The sequence below is a fragment of the Hyperolius riggenbachi genome, chromosome 10 (assembly GCF_040937935.1).
Source record: "Hyperolius riggenbachi isolate aHypRig1 chromosome 10, aHypRig1.pri, whole genome shotgun sequence".
Lineage (NCBI taxonomy): Eukaryota > Metazoa > Chordata > Amphibia > Anura > Hyperoliidae > Hyperolius > Hyperolius riggenbachi.
Window position 1 is genome coordinate 133,617,067 of NC_090655.1, and position 24,329 is coordinate 133,641,395.

The 24,329-nt window shown below is 41.4% G+C and overlaps 1 protein-coding gene and 1 long non-coding RNA gene across 5 annotated transcripts in view; one reads left to right on the forward strand and one right to left on the reverse strand.

Annotated features, from left to right (window-relative positions):
* Nucleotides 1–17,268, forward strand: part of LOC137536118 (uncharacterized) — a 37,199-nt gene extending 19,931 nt beyond the window's left edge. Inside the window, exons 2-3 of the long non-coding RNA XR_011024526.1 lie at nucleotides 16,711–16,769; nucleotides 17,138–17,268. This is a non-coding gene — a long non-coding RNA (uncharacterized lncRNA). The remainder of the gene's footprint in view (nucleotides 1–16,710; nucleotides 16,770–17,137) is intronic.
* The window catches only part of CHST3 (carbohydrate sulfotransferase 3), a 174,311-nt gene that overhangs the window by 114,132 nt on the left and 35,850 nt on the right, over nucleotides 1–24,329 (reverse strand). The window lies entirely within an intron of this gene.

Consider the following 24,329-nt stretch of genomic DNA (forward strand, 5'->3'; position numbering starts at 1 on the left):
TTTTTCATTGCATTCCAGCGATTCTTGCATCCACCCCCCCCCCCCCCCCCCCGAGATCTGCCGCCACCCCCCTGAGTATCTTGAAGTGAAGTACCTTCTTCATAGAGGGACCTGCTCCTGTCCATGCAGAGCACAGCGGAGCATTGTACATTACATGCTACCGGTGGCATGAAAGGTCCTCTTCAATCCTCTTCCGTGCAGCTCATTGCCGGGCCATGCAGCCATAAGCTGCACTGAAGTGGATTGAAGAGGAACTGTCATGCTGACAGGAGCAGGTCATGTATAAAACTGCTATGTTTTATGTACAGAAGCAGGCCGGGCCTGCTCCATAAGTCTGTGTGCTCTGGTCTTCACCATTACCTGGCCTGCCCCGGGTGACTGAGAAAAGGCACCCCTGCAAGGCTGAGAGTGCACAGACTAATGAAGCAGCATGCCCGCCAGGACAGGTGAGTTGCTATCCTGCCAAAAAGTTACATAGGGTTTGAATAATTAGAGAGTGCATTCATTAAGCAGTTATTCACTGACTATGGGGTTGATTCATTAAGCTGCACTGCTGAAGAAGCCCAGCTTCTTAATGCGAGTAGTGCAAGTTGTGTGCACGCTACGTGCGGCAGTGCAGCGTAGCGTGCGCTGTCAACTAACGGCCGCTTCACTCATCCCGCCCTGAGCCCCGTTGGGTCCAGTGGTTTTATAGGATGCGATCTCTACACTTTGATTAGCCCAACAGGCTGCCTGTCATTTTACAGCCTATTGGGCAAATCAAAATGTGGGGATCATGTCCCATGAAGCCACTGGACCAGACGGGGCTCAGGGCGGGATGAGTGGCGCGCACTCCAGGGATGGAGGAAGACCCAGGTATGTATATTTTTTTTCCCTGCCTCATCTCCGGTTTACTTTAAGCTATTGGGTGGTACATTTAGAGTTGTCCTGGGAGTTGAATTTTGAAGCAAACCGTTCTTCAATGTGACAGTGTCTGTAACCCAGAGTACCAGACATGTTTTCCATATATTTCCACTACAGCTGCTTTCCCAGTTACAAAGTGCTGGAACTTGTTAGCTATAAGTGAAAGCAAAAGGATGATGCCATTTAATCCCTAATGAAATAGACTGAAAATGCAAAATTTCAAAATATGTACCGGTATAAATATTTATTTAGAGATTAAAGCCCGAAGAAGAAACATTTATAGATATTTTAAATATTAATTTGGCTTTTTATAACCGATAGTATTTGCAATTATTCAAGTTTATGCCTGCAAGAAACATTCCCCAGGGTACATCATTGCTGAATATGCAAATCACTCATCTATGTACCTGGAAGCCACACACATATCCACAACCGCTGGAGTGCAGAGTGGGCCCATGGCCTACAGAACTTACCGAGCCATACTAATCCAACATGCATACAGCTGTTTTCTGGGTTGTTGCTTCTCATCAATGTAAGATATGAAATAGTATAGTTCTATGAGGTGGGACCAAGAATTATAGAGTAACCGCCTTAAAGTAGAGACAGTGAGTAGTATGATCATTTTAACAGCCACGTGCTAAACGTGCATAATAATGGGTTTCATCCTATTATAAAGGTTAGAAAACTTGAAAATGTGCAAGGATACAAAATACTGAAGCCCCTTTCACACACATGTGTTTCGTTCCAATTATTGAAACACTTGCAGTTTTCTCATAACTAGGATGTTGTTGCGATAATGATAATACTAACATTTGTTTAGCGCTGTATTCTCCTGTCTGATTCAAATAGCTTCAGAGCTGCACATAATGTAACCCACGCACTGCATACTGCATTTCTGGTGCAATTCCATTTAGCTGCACCCCATGGGACTTTGGAATTGCACCAAAAAGCAAGCTTACAGGAAAAAGGATTGCATTCTTTCTGTGCGTTTTAGTCTGGAAGACTTCTAAAAATACATACCCACCAGCAGATGCGGCCAGATGGATCTGGGATCTCTGCCTACGAACGATTGTTTCCCAGATCTACCTGGCTGACTCTGCAAGCATCGTTTGCGGCATCCGAAACAAATGCTCGTGCTTAACCTGCGCAAGTCAATGAGTATCTGAACAATGCTCAACAACCTAATCAGATATGCCGGTTGTTCAAAAACGAAGGAACGCCGTGGGTGGTGTGCATCATGAAACATTGTTTAATTAATTTTCGTTAAACTGTTTCGTGACACCATGCAAAAAAGTTTGTCACACAAAATCGTTCAAAAATGTCGCTAATTGGGCATGGGCCTTTAGGGTGATTCCGAAAGGAGACCGTACTCTCTATACAGATACCAGGCGAAGGATGCTAGGAGATGAGGTGACCCCTGCTTGCTCTGGTAAGGACATGGGATTTTCTTTCCATTGCTCTTTAAACTATTTGGGGATTTGCCTCCAGCTGTGCTTTAGCCTTATGTTTACTGGTCAAAATATTTATTGCCTTGTAAAGGAAACCCCTTTCAGAGGTAATGAGGATTGGGGAAGGCAGTGAAAGAGCAGATAAACAATGGTAGTGCAGACCCTTAATGCTCTACAGATGAATGCACTGTACAAACTGCGCTTGCAGAATGCAGTGTATGTTTCCAGTTAAAATGTGTTCCAGGGCTAATAAAACTGTTTAAGTTGTGGGATTCTAGATTAGCATTGGATCTATCAAATTAATTATTAAATCTTTTTTTTTCTTATTATGGTAGATCAGGGTATCAAACACTTGTGGTTTTCAAATGATAGACTACATGTGACCAACAGAGATGTTCAACAGCAGTAATGTGTCTAAACAAAGGTAATCATTGTATTTAAAGTTATATACAAACGGTCAATCTTTTGAGCCCACAGAATACAGCGTTGGAAACTTCTTTAGAAGTTCTGGCAGGAAACAAAAAAATGGGAGGCCAACAATATGATCGGGCAGTTTACTACAGGACAAAAACATTGATACATCGGGGCTACCCAACTCCAGTGCTTAAAGGCTAAATCCATGCCAGTGTTTAGGGATGGACAGAGAAATGTGTTCTAATTGACGAACCTTTCCTGATTCAGTCCCATCAATTAATTAGAGCTGTGCCAAAAAATGTAGGAGGGTCTCGGCCTTCGAGGACTGGAGTTGAAAAACTTTGCTCTAGATTTATGACCGGAATGATCAGGTATGATCGTTTTGGCCCAGGGAAATGTAAAGTGCGTAAGCAGCTGGTCTTCATACAATTATTTATTCTAACTATAGATATTAAATGATACCAAGACAAAGTATCTGCTGACTTTGGATGCGGAAACATACCCATGCAAAGGCTAATAGAAAAGACAATCTAAAATTGTCTTCTTACCAGAAATACTATCTTGTCACTCAGATAGCCCCAGCATGTATGATTATGCCTGACTGCCCAGTAGACTTGTCAACAACATTGTTTACAGAAAGTCTTAAGCTATGAACACACTTTAATTATCGGTTGCTTAAAGTGACCTTTGGAAATCACTTCAGGCAGCGGTTTTGGAATAATCGCTGTACAGACTGGCATATTTTATGGAAAATTAGGTGCTCGCTGTCGAGAGGAAACTTGAGCACTATATAGATCACAATACTAATCGCAACTCTAAACTCTAGTGGCACCCAGCATACAAATTGCGTTCCGCAGGTGACCAATATAGCCGAAACCGGGATGGTGGAGCGACCACAACCAGTTGAGATTGCAGGGTAGATAGTGGTGGCAGGTGTAAGTTACCAGGTATAAGTGTTAGCCAGCGGGTGGGGGGAAAGTTAGTGTTAGGAGTAGGTAAGGTAGGTTAGTGTTAGGCTTAGATAGCGCTAGGTTAGTGTTACAAGTAGATAAAGATAAGGTTAAAGTGAGAGGAAGGTTAGGTAAAGCGATAATAGAATATTGGCAAAATTACATATTCCATTATCCAGTGCCCAACTGTAGAATATTGCCAGTATTGCCAATATTCTACTAGCAGCTTCATCCTGCTCCTGACTTTCCTCAGCATCCTGTTTTAATATACCGTTATTTTATGTGCACAGCAACAATTATGTGTTGTTTTGCCTAATGCTGCTTATAGAGTATAAAAAAAAAAGAGAAGGCTTATAAGCCGAAAAGTTCTTCTTTTAAAGTTAGCCAATAAATAGTATTGTCTTGATTCAAAGTGTCCTGCTAATACTGCTTAAATAACAGAATATAAAAATCTAATTTCATGAAACATCTCAGATATGCCAGTGTTTGAATTTCCCTCTCCAAATTTCAGCATTTTTTCTGGCTATATAAGTAATTTTTTTCTCAATGGGAAACATCTGTAAAAATAATCAGAATATTGGAGAACAACTGTGGCCAACGCTGCAGATTTTTGTAGCATCAATCACTCAGATGACTTTATCTCACTAGAATCACTCAGATGACTTTATCTCACTAGAATGTGGATCACTAGGAGTAACCAGGTAAAGTCCAGCCAACGTAAGAGTAGAGTCAGGCAAAGAATTCAAACATCACACTTTCTATGGCAAACATGTTATTGACAAACATGCTATCGCGGTTTGTGCAAAAGATCACCTTGGCTGAGTGCGTGGATGTGAAATACAAGCGTTTGCATTGCATCCATCAGACCTGACAGGGCCCTGACACCTTTCACTAATATAAACACAGAGCTGTACAATGGGGTGAATGTGAAATAAGCTTCACAAGACATAAAACAATATGCAGTAGCACCAAAATAGCCACTGCTGATAACACACAGCTGTTTCCCAAGCCATTGTGTTCAACAGCATGGCAGCCAGTCTGTTTTCCCAGCTAAAAATGACAATGGGATAATGCGTTGTGTGACTGTTGATCCGGTTCTCTGAATGAGTACAAATCCCAAACAGAAAAACATATTCCTCATGACATACTGCTAACAGATTAACCTGGCCACACATGTGGAGATCAACAAGGCCACCTCAAGGGTAGGGTGACTAAGCTGGATGCTGAAAACCCCATGTGAAGACCTTCAGTCCCTTGGGCTATAGCAAACATGTAATAGCAATACTGTAGTGAGAGTACAGGAGTGACTAACTCTGTGCAGCTTTAAGGGATTCCAGAGCTAAAAAGATTAGGAAACACAGGTTGAGAAGGCATGTACAGGGAGCTGTCCTGTTGGCCCCCACATAATTGTGACGTCATGCGCAGAGTGCTCCCGGTTGCGCCAGCGCCTGCGACCCGGAAGACGCTGCCGGGGGGGCATTTTGCTACAAAAGGAGAGGGACAGAGGACAACGGGGGAGTGGTGGCCATCAGGACAGCTCTCCATACATGCCTGCTCCCATTTCTCCTAATCTTTTCAGCGGTGGTATCCTAAGGGCATCAGAAGTATGGTGATGTCATCACTATACAAAGCTGAGAGCTTGAAAGATACCAGCAATTGGCCAATAATGGCTTCCATACAGTATTGCAGAAGCTGGCAGTGTGAATTAAGCCATTTATAGTTATGTCTCTTACCACCTTCCCCTCAAGTCTGTGTTAAACTGCAAAATATCCTCAACTGAAAAACCTTATGGAAAAACCCAGCTTAAAACCAATTATATTTAATGAAAGGTTATTTTGTAGTATTGATTAATGCGTTTCCATGATGTGAAAAGCGATTGTAGAATCCAGGAGGCTCTTTTAAGATTTCACAGAAGTGGTGACACTTTCCATTTCCTTACCGCCTTGTATTTCCATTAGCCACGCTTTTCAAAACACATACTCATCACAGTGACTGGATGTAGTGGGTGACACCCTGACGCTTTCTGACAGCCTTTAATTGTATGGAAAAGATCCCTGTGCTTCACAGGCTCGTCTCCATCCAGGAACTGTTAGCATTTACTTTTAAAAATATTTCTACAGACCAGCTACATGGAACCTGAGCACTGAAAGGTTATTTAAGCAACTCAATAGAGTGTATGTGAAGTAAAACTGCAGGCTGCCATACACTGAAGTGCAGACTTCCAAGTTTTTTGAGTGATGTGTTAACACTTTCCAATCCAATTTGGAGATCACAAATTGGTGGACATGGGTGATTTCTCAGTTCTGTGCCTGGGTGAGCCGTGGGGTTTCTACATCCTCGCACTTGTCCGTGGTGGCTTTACTTACCAGCACCTTGCATTTGTAAAACGGTCACCATTAATGGTAAATAAATAATGGTAAATAAAATCTTAAAGTTCCAAATAATGGAAGTGAAATTAAGGAAAGCCCCCTTTAAAGGATCCCCGACGTGACTTGTGACATGATGAGATAGACATGGGTATATACAGTGCCACGCACACTTATAACTATGCTATGTTCCTTTTTTTCTTTCTCTGCCTGAAAGAGTTAAATATCAGGTATGTATGTATGTTAGTGGCTGACTCAGTCCTGACTCAGACAGGAAGTGACTACAGTGTGACCCTCACTAATAAGAAATTCCATCTATAAAACACTTTCCTAGCAGAAAATGGCTTCTGAGAGTAGGAAAGAGATAAAGTGTCAATAGTTCATAGATTTTAGCTCTAGCATACTTCAATGAATGTGTAATTGAGCAAAAACAATAAAACAGTTAAAACTTAAAAAGTAGATTTAAACGTAAAATAAAACTGTGGAATATCTTAAAAAGTAATTTGTAGGAGAGGTAAAATAGATACAATCGTGTGCTTTATTTGTTTATTTTCGCTTCGGGTGTCCTTTAATATGCATGAAGAGAGTTTAGAGCACGGTAACATGATGAGTAAGGGTAGGATCAGGACAGGTGAAATCAGATGATAAGGTCTACTCTAAATTGAAAAGGACTAGGGAGACAGAAAACAAAAACACCCGGGTACCAGGAGCCCGATCTGGTGTAATAACGTCTTGGTTGTGCTTGAAAGAAGTAAATCTCATGTGTTTATACTCTCAAAAGTGGGTTTCTCCAAGAGGCAACCACTCGTATGCGCAGGTGGGGAAAAAAACGTCCTCACTCGGCCTTTTCTTTGTGTTCTTAGTCGCGGCTCCAAAAAAATATATTTCGACTTGCAGGAAATTCGAGAACGAAAACCCTACGGCTGTAGGGTTTAAATGGAAAATTTGGATGGTAGGAGGCGCCCAATTAGAAAAATAATAATTTTAGGGGAGTAAATTTGGTTTTGGCTTGAAAAAGTCAAATATACACAAAAATATTCTATTTTTTCAATAGAAATTTTGTTTGTGTGACACAGGTGCCCATTCAATCCCCAGACTTCTAACCGACGCGTATTTCACCTGAGGAAGCGACTTACGCCGAGAAATGCGTTGTCACTGTGCTGTTTGAATATAATAAACAAAATGTCTATTTAAAAAACCCTTTTTTTTTGTATATTTGACTTTTTTAAGCCAAAACCAAATGTACTCCCCTAAAATTATTATTTTTCTAATTGGGCGCCTCCTACCATCCAAATTTTCTACTCTAAATTGGAACTTGAACCAAAACTAGATGTTGAGCTAAAACATATTTATATTGTAGATTTGAACAGAGGGCAAGAAAGTAAGAGGCTTTGTCAAGTTTTCATTTCAATCTGGGAAGCGTGGGGGACTTGCTGCACTTGGGGGTATATTGTAAACCATGTTTTCTCACTATAATAAAGTACCAGACAGTGGAAGGCATAACCAATTTGGCATAAACATAAAAAACATTTCATTACATTAAAGGAAATGCAATATTAATAATAATAATGGCTAAAGTGTTTCAGTAGCATTACTTAGCATCAGTAAAGTGTCTTCTCTTCTTTCTGCTTTATACAAACCAAGCCAGGCTATAAAACTAGCAACATGTTTTAGATTTAGGCTGGTTTCACAGTGGGACGTTACAGGCGCACGTTAGTGCAGCCTGTAATGCACCCCACCGCACAGCAATGAAAAATCAATGGGCTGTTCACAGTGCCCACGTTGCGTTACAGTGTAACGCTGCGCCATAATATAACGTACTGCATGCAGTACTTTGTAAGCGGCAGAGCCGCGTTAGACTGTTTGCACATGCTCAGTAACGTTGGGGAGGAGCGGAGAGCGGACAGGCACATGGCTAATTAATATTCACTGTACTTAGTGACATGCAGTGTTTACTTCCTGGAGCGGCCGCCCTGTGCGGCGATTGGCCGGCGGGACCACGTGATGCCGCATGCGTCCAAGAGTGCGTATCACGGCATCACGGACGCCAGAGTGAGCTGCACAACGCGGCTCACTCTGATGTCCAAAGCAGGGAGCACCAGGCGTTGCATTAGGGGCACGTAATGCGACCATAACGTTCCCTAAAACGCAACGTCCTGGTGTGAAACCAGCCTTAGTAACCTTTCAAGCAGGGCTAGTTCAATAAAAGGGCAAGAACCGTTTGTCATCATTTGTACAAACTACCTTTTTTTTACCCACTAATAACTGAAAAAGTACTAAAAAGTAGGTGAAAAAGTAACTTACTTCACAAGAAAGTCGATTTGGGACAACTTATTTTGAGTATTTTGGTTTCCTATGCAGGGGGCTGAAAATAGATTTTACTAATAAGGTGACAGCGCCTCTCCTACAAGAAAATTCAAAAGAATTGTTTAATGAATTGTGTCTCATATGAGTAAATAAGGAGGAGAGATTCAGAATCTTTGGGAGTGAGCAGGCAGTAGTATTTCACTCAGGGTCTATGAGCTGGTTTTCTAGGCATTTTCTGCATTTATTTTGCAAAAAAAATTCTTCATGCATAGTTAATTTAGCATTATGTTTTATCTGGTGACCATCTGCATGTTTACTGGTCCTGCCCTAAACTGGTAGTGGTAAAGGTAGAGATGAAGCCCTGACCATATGGGTTGTGCTCTCATGAGGGTTGGGAGCTCACATCTTGGTCACAGGATAGACTAACAAGTATGCAGAAAGTAAGGAGCGGCTCTCCAAATACATTCACTTTAATAGCTGCCAATAAATCCAACGTTTCTAGGTACAGAAATACCTCTTAATCAAGGGAAGCAATGCAGAAAATATGTGTAAACTCAGGGATCACATTGAGGTGGCAGCAACCTGGTTAGGTAACACATATAACTATGCCAAGATCAGACAAAGTAAGTAAGATTACCAGAAGCTAAACCTATTACAATTTTCGATAGTGTAAGTATTACACAGTAGTCAACCCTTTTAGTGCTATAATCACACTATTACGGCTACAATCATAATGCAATGTAAAAGTGAAGGAGGAAAATGAGATCCCTTAACAACTGCCACAGCATCTCTGCGGGCCTACAATCTAAGTAGTCTGCAAGCACTCTGGAAGATAATAGCGGTGCTGCAATCTTTAATACTTTTCATCTAACATTCGGTAACATTAGCCATGACCTTGGTAACATTGCTACCGATGGCTAGATAGTGCTTTGTTTAGCAGAGGCTGAAGCTGAGCCCTCAAATAAACGAAATGATAAAAATGAATATCTCTGGCAGTGGGAACCCTATGGAACAATCATATGAAGGAAATAGAGGCCCTGCATTTGCAATCTCTGTCTGAAAACAATACATGCTAGCTATGATAATGAAGGGCCCCTGTAGTGGATCCAATATATGAAATCACCACTATGTCCTAAAAGTACTGTTATTGTTCCTTGCCCTATGAAGAGTTCCCTCCTCCTAATCCAGCCAGCCAGAAATTGTGTTGAAAGGCGACCATAGCATGGACAGATCTGCAGCTCCACTTAGTCTCTCTGCTGGTTCCTTCCTCACCCCCACTCTTCTAATGAGTCATGGTGACTGTTTTGGTATGTGTAGTCCTCTAGTCTACTTGTTTCAAGCTTGTGCCAGGCAGCATTTAAAACACAGAGCAGCTGTCTTATCTCTGCAGGTGCAGGGATTATTATTATTGATTTATAAAGCGCCAACATATTCCATGGCGCTGTACAAAGTAAGAAACAAACATGGAGTACATAATACAGACAATGGTATCCACCAACATTTTAAATACAGAATTGGTACAAAATACAGGATTGTAATTGTACAGTGACAAAAGCAACATGATGAATAAAATGTATAACAAATTCCAAGACACAAAAGGGTGATATAGCCCTGCCCTTGCGAGCTTACAGTCTAAAGGAATGGGGGAAACAAGAGGTGGGGTAGTATACAATAAACATACCTAGAGGCAGTATGTTTTTCGGATATCTAGTAGGAGTGCAACTTGGCCTTAAGTCAAAGGGGAAATGGCCTAAGGTAGAGTGTATGCTTGTCGGGAAAAGTGAGTTTTGAGGAAGTGTTTCAAGATATCAAAGGTTGGAGAGTGAGGGATGTGTTGTGGAAGGGGATTCCAGAGGTGTGGTGAACCAAGTGTGAAATCTTGTATACCTGAATGCGAGTAGGTCATTCTAGAGGATTACAAAAGAAGGTTATGTGCAAATCTGAGATTGCAATTGGGTTGCTATGTGTAAACTAGTAAGGAGATGTACAGGGGAGAGAGATTGTGGAGAGCTTTGTAGGGTAGGGTTAGGAGTTTGAACTGGATCCTTTGGTTAATTGGTAGCCAGTGAAGAGCTTGACAGAGAGGAGCAGCAGAAGAAGAGCAAGAAACATGAATGAGACGAGCAGCCGAGTGCAGTACAGATTGTTTATTATAAGAGCATGTATTAACATTTTAGCTGTGTCCTGAGTGAGAAAAGGTCGGATGCGGGATATGTTTTTGAGTTGGAGATGGTAGAAGGTAGTTCGGGAGTGAATGTGAGGAATAAAAGAGAGAGAGGAGTCAAATATTACCCCTAAGCACCGTTTATTGTTATATCAGGGGGAAAGGTGGACAGAGACAGTGGAAAGATGGTTAGTTCTGTTTTACTCATTCAACTTTAAAAAGCAAAAGGTCATGAAAGAAGATATAGCAGACAAGCAGTTCATAGTGAGGAGGGAGTTAAGGTCTGGGGCCAAGAGGTACAGCTGTGTATCGTTTGAATATAAGTGGTATTGAAACCCAAATGAGTTGATTAAGTTGCCAAGACCGTGCATGTAGATGGAAAGTAGAGGAAATAGCAATGTCTCTATTTTACTCCTGTTGTTCTTCATTTAAAGGTAAATTCCACTTTTGTTGAAAAAAAAACGTTTGATTACATTGTTTATACATGAATATAAAACACACCCAGGGGTGTTAAAGTTTTCTGCTAGGTGTTTAGAATGAATAACAAAGGCTTCTTCCCTGTGCAGTGAATCACTCCTGCTGCCATAGAGGAGTTTTTAGATGGTCTGATGGCCACAGTACTCCAAACAATCTAGTAATTTGAGCTTAGGGTCCTTTTACACCTAATGCATTGATATGTGTTAGTACGTGTTGGCATGCGTTAGTAAGCGCTGGTATGTGTTTTTTCAATAGAAGTGCATTGTGAAAAAGCTTTCAGTTAAACCGGGTATAGTGGGAACTGAGCTATAGGGAAACATGGACATTACTTTGAAAATCAGTTGTCTTTCAGTCATGACAAAGTAACCAAGCAACTCGGGGTGAACCAAAGCACTAGGAATGTATGGGGGGGATAAAAGAGAGCGAAAAGCCCTCCTACTAATAAGCAATACTTGGTGAAATTTGCTTTCTTAAAACAGAAGGAAATTTGCTTTCAGTTATGAGAAACTGAGAGCAACTGATAGTGTAAAAGGGCCCTACGGACAGTTTTGGAAAATTTTACACGGCTGTAATTCAAAATGAAAAGATTATTTTAATAACTGGAATCTCAAACTCACTTGTGCAGTGACCATCTATGTGCGTGGCAATTTTACCTTTAACCGTTCATTTTTTTCCAAATAAAAATACACTGAACAGTAATCACTACACAAATGTCACCCTGGGTGTTAATGGCTGCTCTGTTCATTTATTCAGACTAGGGGCCTGTTCACATGGACTTGACTGCGTAAAGCAAGGACCGAGACACTCATCATTTAGGAGCTGTCCATTCAAATAAATGGACAGCCGGCAGCATGATTGTTTACCATCGTTTGAGCAAATGGCATGTTCAATCCCGTCGTTTTGTTTCATCCTGTACGCTACATGTACCGTTTAGGATAGGCTAACCCTGTCGCTTCTGGGTCCCCCTGAGGGGATCAAAAGCGACACATTTCCTGAATGCTGCCGAAGGGTGCCAAATGCTTTTTTGCACACTAGCTGCTGGGTTGCTGGTTCAGACGTCCACCTGAACCATTCCTCATCGGGCATAGCGAGTAAAGGTTTCTATACATGGATTTAAATCACTAAATATAGTATTAGAGCATTACGCCACTACTACATTAGAGCACTACAGTAAAAGGAAAATGGTAGCAGTACCAAAACTACTTTCTTAGTATAAGTCTATAAAGTACTGATATTTCTCTGATTGTGTACACTGCATACAGACCATAATTCAGGAATTTGGGACTCTCCTGATAATTACTGAGGATAAACTGTGGACTGTGTACACAGAACTTTATTTGAGAGACTCATTAGATTTAATTTGCTTCCACTTTCTGTGTTAGACTCATAATCAATTTTAGGATTTGATATTGGAAGTGGTGATCAGTAGTGGGGGAAAAGTTTTGTGGAGTGGGGTGTGTCGATCAGCAGTTTCATATTTTTATCATCCTCTTGGTAATATAAATCTAGAAGGGCAGTGGGGCAATCCATTTTTAATCAGGAGACATTTCAGCAGAAATCTACTTGAGATTGGATAAAGTAATGGGGTGAATCAAATGCTTCTCTATGATTGCTTAATCATATCACTCTCGTCCCGTGCCACCTTAATCATTTCAAAAGATGCAACCAGTTCAAGCATCGCTTGCAACAACCAGGTTCTGTAGGCGTTACCTACTGAGCCTCACTGAATACATAAATACTGGAGGTTTCGCTATGCCAGGCAGCAATTTTCCAATGTGACTGAAATCCAGAGCTGCCCGGGTTTCAACAAAGGGACCATACATTGCACCTGTGTAAGGCCATCTGGATACAAGTAGCCATTGGCAGATCCCTCTCTGCTTGTTGTTTCACCAAAGTACTTCAGCACTACTAGTAAAATCTGAAGAAAGGCTTAAATACCAGTACATTAGTGTAAAGAGGTTTGTAAAACCGGCCACACAGACTAGAATTCAGTAATTAGTCTTCGTTTGTGGTCATGTTAACAGAACGACATACGTAATTATGAGGGGTTACGCTATTAAATGAAGGACAAAAGCAACAAGAGGAGATGTTTGTCAAGATTTCACAGTATACACTTATGTAAATATATATGTGGTGTAACGGTAAATACATATGTGGTGTAACTGTACGTGATTAAGCAGTGCCAAAGTGAACTAAAATCATTAAAAACGGTTAAACGTACCTAAAAAAACCCTCAGTTTCATTTTATTGACCTGATGGCTGAGGTGCTAGGCTCTACTATTGCTCTTTGGAGATTTTTCTCTCCTTGTATGCCTGAAGAAACAGTAACCCAGTCCCAAGAAACAGGTTGCAACCTATGAGAGTTTTGTTCATTTGGATTTAAAAAAATTGCATTTCTTGACCCCGCGTCCATGTGCTGCCCTCTATGGTAAGAAGTAGCTGAAGAGCTATATCGCACCATGGAGGACAGTCAAGGGCGACAGTCTGCTGTGCTTGAATTCCAAGTTCTGTTCTGATTCATTCAGAACAATGTTCAGATTCAGAGAGCTCATCCCTACATTGCATTTTCATTCTATATACACTTTGAGACACTTGTAAGGTTGGTCACATATTTATGAGATGCAACAAAACTGTGTCCACCTTGCTGCAGTATAAATAATATCAGACGGTGGGTGACTAAACAGGTATACTCTATCAACTCTGAGTGCCCAAAATCTAAAGAGCACTTCATAAACCTGCAATCCTGCTTCTGCCAAGCATACAGGTTTAGGCCTCACTAGATGAAGAGGAGGGGGTTAGGGGATGGCAACACGCACAGCCACTGCTGAATTCTAAAGGATGAAATAGTGATGGCTACCTAACATCACACATCTATCAGTGTCTGCTATTGCGCACACAGATCACATAATCATCCAACTACTATAATCTAATTCTCTAACTGTGGATAGCACAAATCTGGTTAAGAGTTAAAATGGCAATCTAAACATATTTTCTCCCTACAGCTGTTTGGATGAATAGATAATAGTGTTCCACAAGTATGCTTCCCCTAATACTCACCTGTTCAATCACAAATGCTTGCTATCATTCACTGTATAGTCCTGACATTAGACGGTTATTGTTAGCAATATTGAACTGGTCATGTCACTGGAGAGAACAACATTATATATGGCAAGCCTAAATTGCATAGAAATGCTGTTTGGTAGTTCTATGACCTAAAATCCCTGCTTATTCATTAGCAAGAAATCTGAGGTAAGGAAGTATGAGGCAATGTAGACAGACTGTGCTTCTGTAGGCTGACCAGGGACTCAAGCAGCTGTCTGCACCCTCAAGGTGTGATGAGGAAGGATATGAACAGAATGAATGTTCTTTCTTTCATCACCTTCTTGTGTCAAAGGTGCTGATGAGGGCAGAATGTGCACACATGGTGTCACCATACAAGTTCATGATATACTCTTCCTAAGTCACTATACTGCTAAGCATAGCATTAGGGTACATAGATGTTCCTTTCACGGGCCACACACATATGTACAGGTCAGTTTATTACAAAGTAGTTTAATGCTGTTTGTGAATAAAGGTGTACATTTTACTAAGTTATTAGAAATGTACATACCGGTATTACAAATGAAGGTGTTACAAGGAGAAATCATATTTTTCCAACATAAGCAGTCTATAATACTAGAGAAGAAATGTGCCAATGTTTAAAGAGAACCCGAGGCAGGTATATAAATCTGAAGAGAACACAGAGGCATGCCCTTTGCACAAAGACAGGCCTCTGTGTCTCGCTATTGCCACCTCTAGTACCCCCATAGTCCGCTGTGCTCCCCCTGTAAAAATCAGATTGTCGCTAACCTTGTATTTACCTGCAGCCTGTCAATTAGTCAGTGCTCCCACGCCCCTGTCCCCGCCTCTGCCCGCCTCCGTGAGCTTCCTCCAATTGAAAGCTAAGCCGCGACCCAGGAAGTACCTCCCAGGTCTGAGCTTAGCTTCAGATTGGAGGAAGCTCATGGAGGCAGGCAGCGGCGGGACAGAAGCGTGGGAGCGCTGACTAATTGACAGGCTGTAGGTAAATATGAGGCTAGCGACAAGCAGATTGTCGCTAGCCTGTCGCTTTTTACAGGGGGGCACAGCAGACCCCGGAGGGGACTAGAAGTGGCAATAGCGAGACACAGAGGCATGTCTTTGTGCAAAGGGCATGCCTCTGTGTTCTCTTAAGATTTAAAATACCTGTCTCGGGTTCTGTTTAATGGACTGCTATCTCAAAAAATTATACTTTTTTAAATTTGAAATGCATATGTATGAAATGCACATTTGTTCTAAAGTAAAAAGCACTAAAAAATGTTTTAAAAAATATTTTTTCCCCTGTTACTGTCACTTGCAATAGAATGTAAACATCTACCAGGTTTTGGATTAGTCCATCTCCTCATGAAGGATTTTCAGGGTTTTCTTTATTTTCAAACACACTTCTTGAAATACATTAGGTCAGTCCAACTGCAAAAACAGTGTGCAAGTGAGTAGGAAGGCTGGCTGCCATCTTTGTATAGATCCTTTGCTGGGAGAGCTTTTGTAAAGAAAACAGTAATTACTAAGAATACCCCATGAGGTGATGGACTAGTCCAAAACCTGTCAGTTTTAACACTTTCTGTAAGAGACAGCCATACAGGAGAAAATGACGCAGGAACACCTGCGGTTTTATTATATAAGATTTTACTTTGGAAGAAATTAACTTCTTCTACACGTGTATATTGTGTAATTTAAAGTTTTTGCAATAGTGGTCCTTTACAATCTCATATTCTGAGCTGTATTACCATGCACCATGTATTTTTATTTGCAACTGTTGAATGCAGTTCTTTGACATATTGTACTTTGCTTTACACTGTTCATGAAGTGATAGCCTATATTAAGCCCCCCCCCCCCCCCCCCAAAAAAAAGTAATCTATTTTTTGCTCTCCTCCTAGACCAATAGGCATACAAGTTCAAGTTTATAAGACGAATCGGTCGGAAATACTTTTGGACCTGTACACACTATGGTATTCATATGTGTGAAAGATTTCTCATACGTCAAAGCACATAATATAACACACTGCACTTTGATGGTTCTATCCCCATCACATGTCATTTTCATGTGCATTTGTGAAAACCCATTGCAGGCGTGAGTTTTAGTTTATTTTCTGAACAGGCCTAGTCACTGTTGTTAATGGGCGATAAAAACACATAAAGAAGGACATCTGTAAAGGGAAAATGGTATGTAGGGAATTAGTGAGAAATGCAGTCAATAATATCAGTCAGCACTCAGTACTGGCGCTGGACAGACGACCCCCCCCCCCTTATGGAGACACATCTAAGTGTGGCTGCCTGTCCCCTCCTCATGGAATCACCTCCTCTCCCTTGAGAAATCTTTACCTATGTTTCAAATAGATCATCAGGGACATCTATATGGCTGATATTAAGGTGAAACTCCTCTCACAAGGTGATGTCAGGGCCATAGCCCTGAAAGTTCCCTTTCTGGGAATCTCATTGCATTGTACAAAGTAATATTTCCAGCTGGCAAGCAAGTAAAAGCTCTTTCTGTGTACAGTATAAATATATACAGTATACATATATATATTCGCCTATCACGTTGTTAGTGGGTATATTTATAGATAATAGCAGCTAGTGCTGCCTATTTTTTTCATGTCTTCCAGCAGTAAAGATGATGCCCTGCAGGCTCAAAGTGGATCAAATAACATGAACAAATTACATGGTGATTATCAATCATTTCTTGATCTTCTACTTTTTTAACTTCTCACTGTATTGATTTATTTTTCCCCTACCACTATATTTCAGTAAAGTTCCTCTTTATGATGTCTTAAGATTTTTCAAGGCCCCCTGGGAGCTTTGGAAAATAATGGAGGACTATGACCCCCTTGCATAATTTAACTTAGCCTTTGGACCTTCTCCTCTTTTGATTGTCTGTCCTTATTATATTCTATGTGCCTTCCATAGATGCTTGGATCATAGTTAGGATTGGGTAAAGCAGCCGACATGCTTTCATTGCCTACATTTTTCCGTGTTACGTGCTCTCATATTCATTGTTGGTTATTTTCTGTCTGCCTCTTTATTCTTTTTCAGATCCACGTTGTATATGACATCTCACAGTTGCTATCCGTGGATCATTTATTCTAGTCTGGATAGTTGTTGTATAATTTTGAATTATGCTTCTTGGTTATCTTTTGCATAATGTTTATGTTTATATGCATTCTCCTATTTTTTCTTTTGGTTTATTAATAAAAAGATAATACTTAAAAAAAGAAAACATTTTCAAGGCATTGGGTTTTATTGAAAATCCACTGTTTTCTTATGAGCCTATTTATTTAATTATTTAGCAAATACGTGCAACCTTTAACATCTCGCAAACCCCTTGGACCCCCCCCATTTTTGTCAATTTTTTTTCAGTTTAGTAATGTCTCCATAACAGACCTATAACGCTTGTGAGTCCAGCAAGTCTTGAGTCAGAACTCCTGACCAAATCCTATGTCTATACCAGCTACACATAAGTCCTCTTGGACTGCACCTGCGTGTGGTCAGTCAAGCTAGATTGTATAGGCTGGTCAATACTGCAGTATTCCTGTAATGATCCGCCCAGATGGATGCACTGGCAGACAGCTGTTTGACCATTCCCCTAGTCTGTGGGCTGCAGGTCTCTGCAAGAGAGACCTGTTTTTCCATTACAAGTTTCTGGTCTGTTCTGCTGCTGGGGAATTTGCATACACTCGTTATGCAAATCTCCTACCTGCCTCCTTTGATGACTGGCAGTATAAAGAGTTATGTTTCCCAGAGTCCTTTGCTGGTCATAAGAGTTAGTTCCTGTGTAACACTCGCCTGGAGTGTCAGCCTTGCTCTTTGTTTGAAGATTAGCCTAGAGTAATTCCTGGAACTGCACTGGGCAGATTCCCTAGTGCAGTTAGGATTGCATATCTGTTTTGTTTGTCTGTTGCGATTGTCCTGTCCCAGCGGTGGTCGACAGGAAGTCGTTCTGATCTTTGTTCTTGGAGTATAGCTGGAGCAGCGGTTGCTACCAGCTATCTTATCTGTTCTGTCTTGCTATACTTGGATCGCACTAGCTTCTTGCACTAGTGCTGTGGATCCTTCTGCTCTGTCTTCCTGGATCGCACTAGCCTCTTGCGCTAGTGCTGTGGATCCTCTCTCTCGCTTATTCCTGTTTACGTGTATCTGTCTTGTCTGCTACGAATGCTTGCTGGAGGCTCGGTGAGGTAACCGTTAAGCAAGCGCTCGCGTCCTCTGTTTTATGTTTGTCTGTCCGTGGTTAGTTAGGCGTGCTTGTCTCTGTTGTGCTTAACACGCGGAGACCGCGCATAAACGCGTGCACTGTTGCGAATGAGTGCGGTGTTCGCGTTTAGCTAGCGTTTGTTATTTTCCTTATCTCCTTATTGTATGATTTGCTGTTCCTTTGCTACTCTCGTGCTCTGCCTTGCTGTAGCCTTGTGTCACCTCTGGCAATCGCCTCTCTCGCGATTGCGTTCCTGTTTCATATCTGCTGTTGTGTGTGCACCGTCGCGGGTGGGCGACTAGTTTGGTGCACACACATACAATCTGTCCCTGTGCTCTTTCTCTTCCGCAGTCGCTTCTCTTACGATTGCGTTCTCACTTGGTTTCTTCTGTTGTGTGTCCACCGTCGCAGGTTGGCGGCTAGATTGGTGGACATACATACATTCCTCATCTGTGCTTATTCGGTCTTGTGTTGCTGTTAGCAATCGCCATCCCTGGCGATTGCCTTCTCACTTTGTCTTCATGGTTGTGTGTTCATCGTCGCAGGGTGGCGACTAGTTTGGTGGACACACATACCCTCTGTCGCTTTGATCTCTCTCTTTCAGGGCTATCTTGCCCTGCGTTTCTTCCCTTTGTGCAATTCCTGTCTGGCGTGTGTGGTAGGGCAGAGGGGCCGTTCCTCTGCACTCCACAGCTCCATCTGTCGACATGAATTTCCCTCTACAGGTGCATTGCACATTTTGCTGGGTTCCCGCAAATTACACGATTGTGGAAGATTTCCGCAGTGTCAGCGCACGTCTTGTGCGCTGATCACGGAGAGAATTCCACAATCGTTACAATTCCCATGCAGTGAGGAATACCCTTCTTCTTTCCTTACCCCTATATAAACAGGCATGCTGATCTTTGAAGACAGCTTTTTGATTATGCTAGGCAAGTCCAACTGATATTTTCTTTCAGTATCTATGATTAGACTTAAGGTGCCCATACATCTAGTGATTTTGCAGTACGAGCGACCATTCGATTCGATAATTTTACAGAATCGAGAAGGAATAGAGTGTGTTCCAGAATTCCCAATCAATGAAAAGTGGCTGATTTCATGTCGAATTGACCAGTTTACTCGATCAAGCAGGATGTAAGATATCGGTCGATCGCAGAGGAATCGGCTACTGTTCACGTCATTCAATCGATTTTTGCAGTCAGAGCATGGAAACTCAACATCGGTCAAATCAAATGTGAAGGTGGATCGCATAGGATATAGTTTGTAGTGGGTGGGTTACTAGTTGATCGACTTTCGATTAACCATACTAAAGTCAATTCCTTCTTAAAGTCGATCACTTTCTTGATTGAATCAGAATCGCTAGCTGTATGGCTACCTTAAAGCCTGCTATACACAGAGGGAGAGGAGACATGAATGTTAAATATGACTGCCCTCAGTGAGATATTGTAGACTTTGGCATCTTGATGCTGAGCTCAGCCAATTATTCATATAATATCATTGAAGTCATGGTCATTTATGTTCCTCCCAGATCACTATCCAACTGGACAAAAATATCCAACTGTTATACAATAGCAACTGTTTTCTAATATACATTAAATAGGACTTTAAGAAGACAATCACTATCACTAGAAGATCTGATTAATTGATCAACTAATAGGTGGCATAGTGGACAGCACTTATGGCTTGCAGCCCTGGGGTCCAAGGTTTGAATCTCAGCCAGGGCATGATTTGCATAGAGCTTATATGTTCTCCATGTGTTTCTGTGAGTTTCTTCTTACATCTTGAAAACATATTGGAACATGTTGATTTATTCCCCCACAAACTGGCTTTAGGCTATGACAGGGGAGGATGAGATAGTAAGATGTTTTGAGAAACATATAGTGACAAGAATTGCACAATGTTCTCTGTGAAGGACTTTAGTATACATGTGTCTATCAATATTAGATATACAGTACAGGTGACCACATAGGTATACTCTGTGAACCCAAAATCTGAAGAGCCCTTCATAATGTGTTAAATGTTTCTGTAGTCAGCATTCATAAATTAACCTTATTTTAGCTCTAGATATAGCAAGAAAGAAATGTGCTTTTATATGGTTCAGTCTGTGTTATGTACAGTAACTGTGCTGAATATTTTGGCAGGGCACCAAATATACATTTCAACAGCTGGTATAAATTTCAACAGCTGGTTGGCTATGCTACTACTGGAAAAGCTATCTGTATAGTTAAAAATAATTCCTATGACGCTTCACTGGACTGAGTACTGAATAACAATAATCATTTTTTGAACTAGGCCCCTAGCAATGAAACTTACATTTTTAAAAGTTTGATTGACAGCTCCAAAGACAATATAGGCAGCTCCAGAGACAACATAATTGATATACTCTGGCTAAGAGACACTGGTTATCATTTGGACCACAAGCACAACGTTTTGGCACACAGGCCTTTGTCAAATAAAATGCATTTGACAAATGCCTGTGTGCCGAAACGTTGTGTGTACTGTGGCTATGTTACCACTAATAAATTAAGCTAATATTGCAAAATCCAGGTGGAGTCCCACCTTTTTCTACTCTTTACTTCTGACTGTACACTCCTGTGGGATCCGGGCGTATGCAGGTTGACTCCCTGGTGCTATGACTGTCAGTGGTTGGAGCTCTGGGGCAATCCCTTTTCGTTATCATTTGGCTCACCTCATTTCACAACAGAAAGCCATTCAAGAATCAGAAAAGGCTGGTTTAAAGGACAACTGTACTCACTTGTCCTTTCTTTAATGGGCCATATAAGCATATGCCTTTAAGGCTGTCATACTTTTCTAAAGGGTCCATTTGCTTCTGCAGCCACCACCAGTCCCAGAGTGCAGCTAGTAAAATGGCTGACATTATTGTCAATTCCAGAATGACAGGAAGAGGCTGAGCTACTTCGACTGTCACACCCCTTTGCCATTCATTTGTAGTGCAGGAAAGGACATGCTGGGCATGATTACTGGGAAACATTAAGGGCTTGTTCACACAACAAGAGCTAGTGATTTGAAAAGCTCTTGCTCATGCAATGCTATGGGGGATTTTTACAAAATCACATCGCTCCAGTGAGAACACACACACAGTATAACATTAGCAAGAGCTTTTAAATTCACAAAGCGCTTAGAAAAGCTCTTGTAGTGTGAACAAGCCCTAATCAGGTAGGGTTTTTTTTTTTGTCACAGGTGTGCTTTAAAATAAACCTTCAGTCTTGCTGGCTGAAGTCAGTGTTTGTAACAGTTGGTAGCAAAGGGTGGTGATGCCTTCCCAGAACTCACTGCAGGAGACTAGACTGCTCTCCATGCCAATAGAGACTTGGACAGAATCTCCAGTGAGATGTGAACTCTTAAGGGCCACAAGAGTGTAATGTATAAGTGTATTTCTGGAACAACCAAATAAACAGTCACTGTGTTGCAAAAAACATTCCTTCACCTCAAGCATAATCCTCATGAGTACGCATGGGACATGTCCACCTTCACAATGTACAGTATATGCCATCATTTTTTTTGGACCTTCTTTACCACCTTGCAACCTGCAAAATGATCAGATCTTCCACTTAATCCTGAAGTCTTGCTCTTGACCTTCCATACTCCTCTCTTCTAGCAACGTTTTTAGTATTTGTATTTCTTTCATTGATTCCAAATGGCCTAATCAAGGCAGCCACCTAGCTATACAAGTCTTACATCTTAACCTTTTCTAGGAGGATTAATTCCAGTTCTTGATTGGATCTTATTCTGTAGACATCCCTTTTGACAGAGCCATAGATCCTTCAGAGAATTTTCTATTTGATTATATATAGAACATTCTCATCAGCACTTTCTGGCTTTTAATGATATGAATATCCATACTTGCAAAGGAATTTATTACAAACCTGTGGTGGTTTGCTACCGTGCGCACAGGTGTTGTCCCCCGTTAGCCCGGAGATCACAGTTCCCATTCATTGATCTAAGTCCCTGGTAGAAAGACCGACGGCTTCTTATCAGAAACCCCGTCTTTCTGATAAAGAAAAAAGTTTCCCGTCCTCCTTATGCTTCCTGGAAGCAAGAGCGTTCACTTCCAGGGATACATTTTTTACTGTGGCCCCTTGTGGCCAAATAGTAAAACTACATCTACATACATTTTTCAATAAAATAAACACACATTATTACATTTAAAATTAACGGTTTACCTCCCACACCAAAAATTACACAAATAAAATTTTTAATAAAAAAAAAAAATACAATTAGAACCCCCCCCCCCAAAAAAAAAACAAACAAACAAAACATAAATAGTTACCTAAGTGTCTGAACTTTTTAATATGCATGTGAAGAGGGTATATTACAAACATTTTTAAAATTATAAGCTTGTAAATGGTGATGGACGCAAAACTGAAAAAAATGCATCTTTATTTCCAAATAAAATATTGGCGCCATACATTGTGATAGGAACATAATTTAAATGGTGTAATAACCGGGACAAATAAAATACATAGGTTTTAATTATGGTAGCATGTATTATTTTAAAGCTATAATGGCCGAAAACTGAGAAATAATGAATTTTTTACATTTTTTTCTTAAAATTCCTGTGAAAATGCATTTTGAAAAAAATAATTCTTAGCAAAATGTACCACCCAAAGAAAGCCTAATTGTTGACAGAAAAAAACAAGATATAGATCAATTAATTGTGCTAATTAGTGATAAAGTTATTGGTGTATGAATGGGAGGTGAAAATTGCTCTGATGCATAAGGTGAAAAATACCCGCGGGCTGAAATGCTTAAAGGGGTTCTGTGTTGGGGTCTGAGGTTAAAAACCGCCACTTACCTGGGCCTTCTATCTGCCCCTATGTAGCAGTAATGTCCCACGCCGTCCTCCTCCGATCCGGCGTTCCCCGCCGCCGGCACCGGGCAATTATTCGTCAGACATAGCCAAATAATGCGAGCTGCCGTTCTCGTTCTCTGAAGCTTACTGCACAGGCGCAGTACGAAGTTAGACGGCGTGCCGCGCTAGACCGGGGCCGGCGGCTGGGAGCGGCAAATTGGAGGAAAACGGCATGGGACATTACTGCTAAATAAGGCAGATAGAAGTCCCAGGTAAGTGGCGTTTTTTATCCTCAGACCTCCCCCCCCCCCTTCCCCACAGAACCCCTTTAATACTTTAAGTCCGCTTGCCCAGAGTGAAAATGCAGATTAGATGATTCGACTCTGGTTTGACTCCACTGACTGCATGCTTGTTGCAGGTGTGGGGCTCAAAAACAGATAAAAGCTCAGTTTGACAGTCAGGCAACTGGCATTGTTTATAATGGAATGAAGATGGTGGCCTCTGTATTCCTGTCACTTCAGGTTTCCTTTAAACTACCATATATCATAATTGTCTTAGAGGTTATTACTGTGGCACCGCAGCAGTTTTCCTTTAGGGTCCTTATCTGCAGAGAATGTTCTTACCAAGTTTCTGTTAAATCCCTTGTTTCCTACAACAATAATCAACTTCCAAACAAATTTGTCTTAAAGGACTTCCGAGGCGAGGGGCAACAATCAAAGTTTACATACCTGGGGCTTCTACCAGCCCCTAGTAGCCGTTTCAGTGCCTCGCCGCAGTTCTGGTCCTCTTTGGTATCCCGCTGGCTGCCCATAATAATCGCGACCCACCAAAGTGGTTGGCTCTTCTGCGACCACTTCACCTGCCGCTTACTGCACCCGTGCACAACTACTGCGCAGGTGCCAGGAGACGTGGACAGCATTACAACCCGCCGACCCCGCTAGCGGGTCGTAATCATTAAGGGGTGGCCAGCAGTACACCGAGGAAGACCGGGGCTGCGGCGAGGGCCTGAAATGGCTGCTAGGGGCTGGAAGAAGCCCCAGTTGAGTAAACTTTGATCGTTGCCCCTTGCCTCGGAAGTCCTTCAAGTCTACCTATTGTTATACCTACATTGTTATACCTTAATGTTGTAAACTCCTTTGAGGACAGTGAGTGAAGAAAGTTATTCAAAGAACATTTTGATGCACTATGCCATACATGTCAAACTCCGTCCCACAGGCCAAATT